Source organism: Bombus affinis, chromosome 2 (assembly GCF_024516045.1).
Source record: "Bombus affinis isolate iyBomAffi1 chromosome 2, iyBomAffi1.2, whole genome shotgun sequence".
Lineage (NCBI taxonomy): Eukaryota > Metazoa > Arthropoda > Insecta > Hymenoptera > Apidae > Bombus > Bombus affinis.
Window position 1 is genome coordinate 5,684,252 of NC_066345.1, and position 13,507 is coordinate 5,697,758.

At 32.0% G+C, this 13,507-nt stretch overlaps 1 protein-coding gene and 1 pseudogene across 9 annotated transcripts in view; one reads left to right on the forward strand and one right to left on the reverse strand.

The window, feature by feature from the left end:
- LOC126928709 (dual 3',5'-cyclic-AMP and -GMP phosphodiesterase 11-like) overlaps positions 1-13,507 on the forward strand; it is a 150,489-nt gene that overhangs the window by 33,993 nt on the left and 102,989 nt on the right. The window lies entirely within an intron of this gene.
- Positions 1,816-2,686, reverse strand: LOC126928722 (uncharacterized; annotated as a pseudogene).

The following is a 13,507-nucleotide window of genomic DNA, read 5'->3' on the forward strand; positions in this document are numbered from 1 at the left end:
GTATACAACAGTTACCTATTTCATTTTCAAACGAATTAGAGAAATAAAATAAGTAAAAAATTAATTGCCTGAACTAATTTCTTGAGAAACGTATCTATCGGCAAGATACCGTTTCTTTCAATGAGGGTGGCCTCAGACTATCAATACGATGATATTTCAAGATTGTCAACCGAAAGGATCACTATTTGTCAATATTTGTTAACAATATTGAGAACGTCGAAGTATTAACAATAGCATCGATTGTCTGAAAGCGCTCTGAAATATCTAAACGTACGTTTGAAATTGACCATTGGAAAAAAAATTCAAATTAATTCTTTTGGTTTCGTATATTTAGGAATTCGGATTTCAGCTTTTTGTTTTCAACTGCAAACCGGAATATTTACATTTTTAATGAATAATTGGCACGACTAAATTTCGAAGATAGCCAAAGTTCGTTGTCATTAATTTTTTTGTCTTTACACACATCCAAATTTCGCTGTGCTCTACTTTATCTTCGATGATTCATACGCAAGACAAAAAATTCTGTTACTTTAGAATTCACAAAACTTTCTTTCGTTGGAAGAGATTTTTCTTGGACTTTAGTACTTACAAGTCCTGCAATTATAAAGTTCTGGTTTTTTATGGAATATTCTGTAAACATGAAATATCATGCTCTGTGAAAGAAAGAATTCATTCTTGGATGGAAATTCGTTTCGAAAGAATGAAACAAGCTCTTATAGTCCGGTCAAAATAGACATTTCAAAGAACAAAAGTTTCAACGGAGCTAATTTTTGGTAGAGACCTTGGGTACACCTGTAGAAATAAAGTGCCAAAAATCCCTATTGATTCCATGCGTGCTAAAAGAGTTATTCAAGGTCAAAGCTAAATTTTCGGATTTTTTTAATTTTTCTTGAAAACGGTAAGTTTTATCGAAAATATAGCTCAAACAAAAATTGTAGATCGCAAAATTATCTACAAAAATGTTCCTCATACTTTTTTCCCTAAGAATCACCATTCCTAATATATCACCATTCTAAAAGTTGAAGGAGTTACATTCTACATGACATGCACACATTTCCACACTATGAGGTAGTGTACTTGGCGCTTTTTTTTCCACGATCTGTTATGACGGAGTTTTATGGGAAAATACTGTATTTACTGCATGATGATTAGTGATATTGATATTGTGATATAGGTGATTATTTTAAACTGTAGTTCTAATTTATGTTAATATTTTAATCTGATTCATACTCTTCAAATTCGACTTCAACAGTCATGTCTTCTTCGATTTCTTTTTCTTCCTCTTCTTCTTGCTGGATGCCCATAAATTGTTCAACTGAAGATGAATCAGCTGTCTCTTCATCGATATCACACGAATCTTCGTCTATAGGATTCGATTGAACATTCGAGCAAGAGCATGGCTTTGGCAATTAATACACGCTGGTGAACACGACAACCCTACCCTTCTACAGCCACATTTAGTACTACAACCTTTTTCATAAAAAATAGTGTTTAGTAGTATTTCCGTGGGAGGATAGTTTGAATCGGTCCCAAAATATTGTGTGTTAATTTCTAACCCCAGTCTTCGGGGTTTAGTTGATCCGCCTAGCCATGCCTGAACTTGATAGAATGCTCGATACAAGTGTTGATGAGCAGAAGCCGATGTTGGAGGAAAACAAGATAGTTGTACTTGTTTCTTGTTCCGTATATTTTTTACAAAAGTTAAATATCTATATTTGTCTGTACAATCAATTTTCTTTGGAGCTCCATAAAAAGCAAGGAGAAAACGAATTCCTTTTGTGATTATCGTTTGAGGAGAAGAGTCAATTTCTTCAAATACTTTAGTGCAATCAATTAAATCCTTTTTTTTTCAAATAATTTTAATACTGATGTTTTACCCCTTCTGAACATTATCTTGGTAATTGTCGACGAAACAAACAAATGTTAATTTTTTCGGCTTTTCTGTAATAATAATTTTACTACCATATTTTACTTTCAATCGTATTTTTATAGTTCTGTTATCTAAAGCTACATTTTTACTAACATTCTTTAGTTCATCCAATGTAAACTGCCAATCATCACTATTTTCTATAAACTTATAAATTTCCTCCATCGCAGAGTAGTTTGCTGCCTCATCTTGAGGACGGCCTACTCTACCGCCAGTATTAGGTCTCAGGAAAGATTTGTAACAATTGTCATGATACTTAGCCTCAACAGCAACTAAGTCATACTCCAAATTAATGCGTGCAGTAACAGCTTTTGATACGTCATCAGAACGATCCTGAGCTACTGTCAAAACGGATTCTTTGAATGAAAGTGTAGCAACGTTATAAATTTTTTGTCGACGATGCAGCGATTTTTTTTTTTTTTTTTAGCCCCTTCATCCACTTCATCGCCGCAAAATAAGCAATATTTTTTAAAACAAAAGTCGGATTCACTTACTCGTGCTTTAGTACGAGGTGGACTTACTTTTGGTGTACTAGCTTGTCCATCCTCATGTTGTCTTTTGATAGCAGCAATTGAACTTTTCCGGATGTATGATTTTCGACCATCCACGTGAACTGTTACAGACTTTTCACTTCTCAGATAACCAACAAACTTATCGCCTCTTTCGATACTTGCATCGATCAAAATTTTCATTTCACGACTAACTGTAACAGTTTCACCTTCCGTCAAAATTATTGCAAATAAAGCACAATTGTGACATTTTTTAAAAATATTAATGGGTACAAACTGTAATAGTAGACGCTAGGAATAAATACATGTATTCACGCAAAAGGAACGTTCAGCACTAAAAGTATTTCACTTAAGCCACTTCAGAAAAGCAGGTATATGAGCGTCGCCACGTGGATAATAGAACTTTAACTTTTAGAATGGCAATATCTTAGGAATAATGATTTTTAGAAAAAAAAGTATGAGGAACATTTTTGTAGATAATTTTGCGATCTACAATTTTTGTTTGAGCTATATTTTCGATAAAACTTACCGTTTTCAAGAAAAATTAAAAAATCCGAAAATTTGGCTTTGACCTTGAATAACTCTTTTAGCACGCATGAAATCAATAGGGATTTTTGGCACTTTATTTCTACAGGTGTACCCAAGGTCTCTATCAAAATTTAGCTCCGTTGAAACTTTTGTTCTTTGATCACTATTTTTGTGTCTATTTTGACCGGACTATTAGATATTCGACTGATTTTTTTTCGAGTACAATCTCCTAATAGCGTGAGTGGTAACAAACTTTTTAAATATGAAAAGTATCTACTTTTTTGTTACTATATCTTACGTTCGAAAGAAGTCTTTTTTATACGTTTATTGCCAAGAAGTTTCTTCTTTACGATGTTACGATATAAATAGCGTTAAACTAACGTACGAGCTATCATACATAGATTTAAAAACTGGCTCGGTGAGAAGCTGTCGTAATCCATTTAATAGGAAAAATAAAACGTGTAATCAGTTTATTAAGATAATTGTATAAAAATTGTTAAAATAGCTGTCGCATAATTGTATGTAATTAGCCGTTACTGTACAACAACGTAAAAGTAGTCTTTGAACTCTTTAATGCGGTGCGACAGAACATTGATTGTCCAAACAAGTCAAGAGACAATCCAGTTCGATAAATCAGTAATAACACCAGTTATCGATTACCCAGGCTAAGCATTTAGATAAAGTAAAAAGTAGATAAGAGAGAGAGGGAGGGAGGGGGAGGGAGTTAAATATCTCGATAAAGCTTAAACATATAATAGAAATATATATGTAACTTTGAATTCGAATTTCTATGTATCGATTACTAACGAATTAACGTCCTGATAATAAAAAGATTTCTTTAGGTTTCTTTACAATTATTCGATATATTTTATCAAACACAAAATTGAAATATGTTACGAAATGTACATGCAAGATTTATTAATCCTTTATTAATCCTTTCAAGGTGGAATCATTTTTAGCCTAATGGTTAATGTATTTTCTCGATTGGTTTTCTAAAAAATACATAATGCGTTACAAACTAAAAGTAGCTTAACCAAGTACGGATGCATTGATCGCATAAATAAATAGTAATTTATTAAATTAGAATGTCGCATATACGCATCTTCAACCACCAAAGGATTAACGATCAAAGAAAATGTTTTAGCAAGAAAATATTTATGACGAAGGAACAAATATTATGGTAATTTTTATCGCCACTATATTTTCCAAGAACTGAAGGTCATCGATGTTTCTTGACGGGATAATACATTTTTGTTATTATAATCTCTGCCGCTCTCTTTCTCTTTTTTTCTCTTCTATTACAATCGATAGGAAAGGAAATTCACGTTCATGCATATCGTGTAGCTGACCTTCAATAACTTTCGAAGCAGTGTGCCTTATCTAAAGAAAAGAAATTCAGAGATCTGAATCTGCATCGAATTTACAGCATGATGAAACATCTGTCGCTTTTAATGTTTCTGTATTTCGATCCAACTCTTACTATTCCTGCAATTGCTTGAAATATAAACTTTTATAGCTTCCCCGAACCTCTTTTTATAGCTTTTCTTTTTCGTAATTATCTTTTAATTATCATTGGTCGGCATATACACATACGATATATTACATAGCATTTAAAGTTGCATTTACATTAAACAACTTTTGGTCCTTTATCTACACGATCGACTCTATCGATCGACTCTTACAATGTCTCTCGTTCAAACAGAATTTCGATCAAATGGAATCTTCTAAAACAAATTTAATCACATGTTGCCCGTTTGTGTGCTATACTTTTGATTCGACAGTGTTCGGTATCGATTGTAAGTACATTGTAAAATAGTAATTAGCGGTTGATTGAAACAGTAGTTTACACAATATGTTGGCCATACAAATATTGGATAACGGGACAGTATAAATCGTTTGGTCGAAAAATTGTTACGTATCGTTGATTAACTATATTCGTAAGAAAATTGTATTCACGTGGAACAATTTTATGTTAGACGATCGAGTGGTTGAAAATTTATGATCATTTGGTTTGAAGTTGATCGCGTAGCTAGCGTAAAATCATAGTTGATGGATGACTGAATAAATATGCAAATGCATAGTTTTATGCACATTAGCTATTTTGATGCGATAAAACTATCGAGGAAGTTGCAAGTAGTAGGTAAGTTTTTTAGTTGAACGACTTGACGATTAATCGGAAATTGTCCGTAAACGCGATTTATGTACGAGAAGATTCGTGAAATTTAGATTCTGCGAATGTAAGTTCAGAATTATGTTATTAGAATGTTATTTTTTACAAGCACTATTTTATCGAATATTACGATATTGATGGGATTTCAAAATTGGTAAGAGTGATAAATGTAGCAAAAAAATATCGATGTGCAACTCTTATTGCAAGCATGACGTTCTGATAGATGAGGCGATGTTTTATGCTGGTGATTTATATCGTTGATTTAAAGGTCGGGAAATAATAGCAAATTTGTCGGTTTTATGCTCGTCGAATGTTGGAACACGAATCGAAGTTACTGAATTTGATCACTCGACCACAATGATTTACAATGAACAATATTAATGACATGACAAGTTACAAGTTATAGGTTCACCTTTACAATTTTACAATTCTACCTCAAATAGGATAATTATGTAACTCGTGATTTGTAAAATTTACTTTTAAAGTTTCATTCCTCCTACTATTAAACTTGATATGATTATACGAGTGGATCTCGTAACATGACGCTCTTAATAATTCGAAAAAAATGTATCAAACGAAAGTTACACGCTTTCCAAGAGAGCATATGATATCTAGTGTAGGACGTTTTTTTTATCATTTTGCTTCTTTATCGGGATACGATGATCTCTTTTAGTCGTTTAAATGAACTGTCCAATATCTCTCCTCGAATTCCGATAGAGCATCAAATTCTACGTAAAGTAACATTATAATTAATAATTACCGAGATACTTTCAAATTAATCTTTTGAAAAATATATTCAAATTAGTAATTTCGGAAAATATACGCCACCGGATAACAAAGAATCTTCATTGGCTTCGTGAAATCGACCACCAATGCCGCACCGGTGAAACCTGAATGTTTGATGTGGCATAATCGGTCACCAGATGAGCACTGGACATGACGCGACTACCGAGCATTACGCGCAGGACAGTCATCGTGCTGATACCATATTTTAACGATTTATTAATTAAGTACGATCGAATGATCTGGTGACCACAGGAATTTCGTCGGTGTCGGTGGTTTATTTCACGAAGCCAATGAGGATTCTCTGTTGCCTAGCAGTGCATATAATTTAAAATGATTAATTGGAAAATGTGTCTCGCTAATTATTAATTCCACGCTTTATCTCGCGTAATAGCTTTTACGTAAAATTCGACGCTTCGTCGGAATTCGAGAACAAATGTTAGGCATTCTATTCGAAGGTCCGAAGGTGATCGTCACATCCCGATGAAAAAGCAAAGTAATAACAAATAAATTATGGTATCGTATGCCCTGAAAACCGCGCAACTTCTGTCTGAAGTATCTCTTCATAAGGCAAATGATATATGAGTCATCTCAAGTTATCATGTTAGGAGCTCCACTTATAGTAATGTATTATAGCTAAAGCTAACAAATCGTATCTAATAAAGTTAGGCGAATAATATCAGTTCAGTTATGCAAGAAGGCAGACAAGTTGTCTAATATAAATGTTAGTAAATTCCGACAAGTGTAAATTCGTATAATCATATTGTTGTGGAATAGTTGCGAAAATTCAGAAACCTATTCTTCCGGTTCTCCTTGTGTCTTCAAGTTTCAAAGGATACTTTCTAGAGTCGAATAACTAAAACAGGGCAGAACTACTAGAGAAGCGAGAATTTTGCGATACTTTAGAAAATTAGATCAAAGTAGAAAATAATTATCCGATTTACGAGACTTGGACAGCCCCGGAGTATAAATTCCGAAGGTTCATTATAAGATTCAGCTTGTTCAACGAGTTAGACTTACGATTAGTTAGTTAGTTAGATTGGTTAATGTCTATCGACTGATTCGATTATGATTGGGGATAAGAGTTGTTTGTAGTTCGAATTAAGACTCTTCTGATCGCTAGTTAAAACAAGATTAACTATCCTTAGAGGAGATAAAGTTCAGCAAGGAGGAATGGATGTACAGTGGGTATAGAAAATATCCGCACGTAGTTTTATCTTGCAGCAAGGTGCTTTTTTTTATTTGCTTCTATGTGTATTTCGTTCTCATAGTAACAAATCGAATGACACGAAGCTTAATATACTTCCACTCAATTAATTAGTAATCTATAAATCTTATAATGATCGTAATAGTGTATCAATATTTACTTTTTGCAGCTACTGTAGATATTGAAAATTGCTAAAATATTGACATTTTTTACTAGCTGTAGGACAAGTTTAAAACCGATAAAACAATAAAATATGGATATTGAAGCATAGAATCGAGGTTTCAATCGTTTTAATTGATTACAGTGAAATATCTTTTAAAGAAATTAAATTAGTACGAAGAGGGAAATTATGTGCTATGTAAATAATTATAATCTAAATAATATGACGCTATTTATGTTAAAACAAATTTAACGATCTGCCAAACTAACTCATTTCATTTCACGGATGCTTGTAAAATCGTAAAAAATCAGTCATCGCGTGTTCTTCACGTTACAAGATCGTCGATTCTTTCTTTCGCTACCTTTCCAGTATGTTTATAATGTTTCAGTATTTGCAATAAATGTTTCTTATCGCTGACGACGCGATGTAGGTTCCGATGGATCGTTGGATGTCGTTTATAAAATTCCTCATTAATTTGATCGTAAGATAGAAACATGTTCATTACTACGCGATAACGATTGTTCTATTTTTTCTTTAGTCGATATCCTTGGATTTTTCATCAAAGATAAAACATCTATCACAAACATCACACAACTTTCTGTTGACTATCCGAGGACATGTATTGTACCGAGTCTAATGTCAAAGTGAAAATCGTTCCAAAACAATATTCTTCTTCCGATCTTAATAAATATTGGATGTTATCTGCTGCATCTAGAGTGATATTTGTGGACTCGTCGGTGAGTCGATGGATCGACACGTACCTAAATTTTTAATATCGCTTCTCAAAGGAAGTATAGTGAGGTTGTGTCAGATGCTATCGAATCGATCATTGGATAGTTTCGCCTGGTTGAATCCATCGAAAGGGGCGAGGGTGTTTTATATTTAACATTTTCGCGTAGGAAGTAGAGCACGAATATCACACAATTTGTACGATTCTGAAAAGATACAGGTTTTAGTAAATACGTCAGAATTTTCCTTACCAGCTTTCTACGTATGTTTGTACTGTTATTACGCGTATCTTTTATTGTAATTAATAGACTGTGCGAATTCAATTTTTATTCGATAACAATATTATTATTATAATAATATTATTAGATTCATATTTCTGATTCCTATCTATATATAATTAAATACAACGCAAGGTAAAGTTAAAAAAAATACGATCTCGGTAGAAAATTGTCTTATCCGTCAAATATTAAAATAAAATGCACTGTAATTTAGATATTCTATATATTTTCTAGTGCCACGTGTATTCTGTGCAATTTTTCACTTACAAATTTTCTATAAATACATAGAAATCCGCGATGTATATAATTAATTTCACAATTTGCTACTATTAGGTCATCCCATAAGTTCGTTCCGTTTTTCGAGCGGTTATATATATTAAGATTGTTTACATACCTTTCAGTTTCATGAAAGAATGTAATCCCCCTCTCGTTGTACAACTTCTTCCCATTTTTCAAGTGCATTGGTCGCATGCTTATCGCCGCATGTTAATAAATCGACACATGAAATGTATACACAAAAGTCGGCACGAACTTATAGGATGACCAAATAGAAACTAACATTTTACGTAAAAGTAACGTGCGATAGTAACGGATCGATAATGAAGGTTGAAGAATGTATAGAAGAATATATCTCGTTCATGAATAGAAGTAGTTATTCAAACATACCAGAAAATTTCGAAACATGTGTAATTATTCGGCACATGTAGCTTCTAACTCTAAAAGTAGAGATAAATTTAAGTAGATAAAATTGGTGCCGATAAAGAATTTGATGGAGAATTATACTACTACATATTATATACCGTGACTGATACCTGATTATAATTAATTAAGAAATCAATTTACATTGTGGATTTCATTGCTTTGGATCGTGTTTGCGTTGAATCCTTTTCGACGTAAATGTTGAAAACGACGATAAGTTTACACAGTTGAATAGAAATTACGGATTAGTTGGAACAGTCTCCGATCAAGAATCTTTCTTGGATATAGCAATTCGAACGGCATTCTGACTGCATTTGCAATAAACAATTACTACATTCTAATACACAAAACATATATGTACGTATTGGTATGTATTGTATTGGATAATAAATTATTTCTTTCAAACGTATAAAAATAATGTTTGTGAATCTGTTTCTATAATAAACAATATTGTACATCATATTATATATATATATATATATATATATATATACATACTAGCGTTTATAAGTAGAAATTCGAAAACTTTGGACAATTTGTGCTAAAAGTATTTAAATTTGACCAAGATATATAAATTGTAACGAATTTAATCTCGCGATATTCTATTACACATAGTGATAATCACAAGGAATAAACTGTTACGATTCAATTTATTCGTAATTTTGTAATTAAAATAACTTTTGTCGGGAAGAACGAAATGTCCAGATATTACTGAAAGGTAATTACATGCATAAGTTTCGTTAACATTGAATCAGATAATAATGATTTATTTCGACACATTAGATTACGTAACAAATATTGAAGCAAACAAGTCGGAGCAATAAATTTTTTAATTGAAAAATGTCTCACAATTCCTAACAATTTTTTTTTCTATTTCCCGGATATTTACGACTTTATCTTGTGGTATTAACCTTAACGCATGACTCATGATGTTATGAGAAATGCGATTTCCAGTGGAAAAAACATTTATAGTGAAAACTTTTGTTTTAACTATTGTTAGTAAGTACGTATTAGGATATACCGATGGAGTTAAATCTTTTGGAATGTTGTTTCGTAATGGGAAACGTACACTTTGATGACTCAGACATGTTTGTACTGACGTCATTAGGTAATCTGATTACTAAAAGCAAAACCGACAAATGAATGTACAATATGAATATATGATATGAATATAATTCAAATTATGTACTTTGATATATGTATATATATGAAGTATATATACATACACTGTGTGATGTCAACGTACGTAATTATTTATGGTATTAAGTCGTTTGATGCATTTAACACGTACATTTTTAAATTCCCAACCATAAAATATTAGGCAAGCATTTAACGTTACTCTACTATTTATACCTCCATAATATGTATGCTTTATGCTGTTTTACAGCTTTACAAAAAATACATAGTCGTTGAAAAATCGAAAAGTTATTAAACGCCCGAGCTTCCTGGACATTGATAAACATGAATATTCGTTTAAATGTACTCTCATTACGAATACGCCCACTAACTTGTAGCGTTAGCGGATGTACGGTGACATATTACAGTATTCTCCATCGTGACGTAACACGTTCCGCTTCGTTTATTCTATTTAGAATATCAGAACTTACAGCGTATCATTAAGCTCGACGACACAGTCGTCCTTTCCACCTCTTCGATAATTGAGATCGACGTTCATTGCAAAAAACTACAATACAATGTATGATTGTAATGAATTATTATCCACCACTTTTGTTTCTCTAATATTGCCACCATAATTATTTATTACGAACATAGCGAAAGTTAATATAAAGGGATACGGTGCAATTTCGTTACTTATTATTATATTATTATTGTATACATTTTAATCTTACAAATAACATTTCTTTTCTTAAAAGAAACGATCTCAGTTATTCATTAGTCATTAAGCCTACATTATGAGAAAATACATCAACTGAAATTTTACTGACTGAACAATAAAATTATTGACGATTAAACTACGGAAGCAAAATCTAGAGTTATATTTACAAAAGCTTTATTTCCAAATTATTTATATTATATTGACGTAAAGAATTTAATGTTTTATCTTCTTTCTTCTAGTTAAGGAACTTGTTGTACATATAATACTTGAATATTTACAATGACACTATGATCGTAATAACAATGAAAGATGGATAATTAAAGAAACTAAATGTTCCACATATTCACACATTTTAGATAAAACATGTTATTGTCATTTTAACATCGTAAGGAATTTTCCAAAGATTTTTAAAGAACTTATATATATGTATATATGTATATAATGTCTATGATCAATTCAAATATATACGAAGTTATTTCTCAAACTACTAAAGATGTAAATAAGTTTTCCATTTAAAAGTTGTTCGATTTAATGTAATGAAGATAACTAAATAACACGTTTGAATTTCTAGAGACTTTTATATCAACTATCGTTCGTCTGTAGTATTGTACTATAAATTTCTATTATTGGCAATATATTATGAATTTTATGACGCATCTAACAACGTATATTAATTGTATGTTTGCATAGTAATTTGTAGGATATATTTATGACTCTCAGAGGCAGATCCTCCGAAGAATGCGCTTTTCATTAACACTAACATAAAATCTTAAGCACTCGCTTTAAATAATTTTCTTCTTAGGCTTTAATCTTTCACGCTCCGAGTTAACAAGAAATATTCTGACGTTATCTTGTTAGAACTAAACTCTTTACGGCTAAGCTGCTATAAGATAATCAATTCAAAGTTTAAAGTGCAAACTAGTTTCTATAAGTGTCGAATGCACTTATATCAGATTTTTGCTTCGTATTTAATATCGTTATTTCACTCGTTTTACTTGACATTTCAGTGAATATGGAGGCTATTTCAGACTAATGAAATGAATTCAACCAGTGAGCTGGGTGCCGATACCCCGGCTTTTGTCTTTCATTGCGGATGAATCAGCCGTGACGATCATCCAAAATGAAAAGAAAAATTGTGTTCCTAAGAAATACTTCTGTCTCGTTATGCCTTATTGGACTTTACTTGAAATTAGTAATAAATCAACGATAAGAAAGATGTCTGCTGAAGATGTGTTATTTAAATAAAAATACATTGAAACCTTTACCGAGAACACTTTGGAAAAAAATTAAGTTTCCTTCGTCACAAGTCAAATAACGTTCATACGAAAGAATACGGTGTGTACACCGTATACGTATGTATGTACATGTATTCTGTAATACAGAATACTTTTATATTCATTGCGTTTGGAAAATTTATGTTACTATTATCGAGTTCAAATTTATGGTATTTATTTTTCCACGGAGACGTAATGAAATATCTATTACTTCACAAGTTAGACAATTCCATCCACGACTCGATGTACCGTTTAGATGCGTAGGCGGACAAAACTCCTACGATAAATTGCGGTAAACTGTGTAACTTTCTAACGTCCGATACTTCCTTTCTCTTTATTTCCCATGTACAATGATATACATACATATGTTGTATTTATTCCTGTTTCGATTGATTTCGTTTAAATTGCCTCCAACCAAACGTAAAATTTAATTTTTCACGTCTTTGTATCTTTGTGGTTGTGTCTGTGGCACGAATTATCGCGATTTTCTTTGTAGAGAGCTTTATATAGATGTAAAAATTGTCCGGCTAATTATGGTAGAATTGGCAAAAGTTTCGACGATTCTACGTGAAAGATCTCAAGCGTAGAACATAATATTTTCAAACGACGTTTCATTTAACAGAAAATCGAATTTTGTCTATATCTGAGTAATGTCCAACTGGGTACGAATGGATGCAATCAGCGAGATTATTCCATATGGGAAAATAAATAAAAAATGCGAAATCAAATGTTTTATTTTCGTTCATGGCTTTGTTTTCCACTTTACCAATTTCATGCATGTATTGCAAAATCATACATTCTATATTTCCAACGTATTCTCTCGTGTAGAAGCTCCCTTCTCTCGTCGATTGTATCCTGATTACTGACACACTCACTGTATAATGTACGTACACATAATATACCAATTTTCAACATTTTTCAATCTTTTTCGTGTCAAGCGCGGTAAACTAATTGAACACCATCTGGGGAGAAAAAGAGTCTAAAGTACATTGTGATCAAAATTGAGTTAACAGTACAGTATGGTGTATGGGCTCTATATATCAGTTTAGTATACGCAGATTGCAGACATTGCAGTAATAAAGCGATGTAACGTTGGAAACAAGAAGCATATTAGGTGTTTGAAATCTACGGAAGAAGGGTCTATATCGCATCTAATTAATATCCAAGTTTCAGTTAAGAAGTTTTGAATTGAAATATATTTCTTTTTCATAAAGAACTTATCGTTTATTGTTTGCTATCTTTTATCATCGTCCTTAACTATTTTGCTTTATTGCAATAAATACTGAAATAAAATGTATCATTACGATTCCTAGCTGTTCTATTGGATCACAACATTACGATTACAGTGTAACTTAAAAATCGATTTATCTCGAAATGTACTAAATGCGCTTTAGAACCTTATTCCC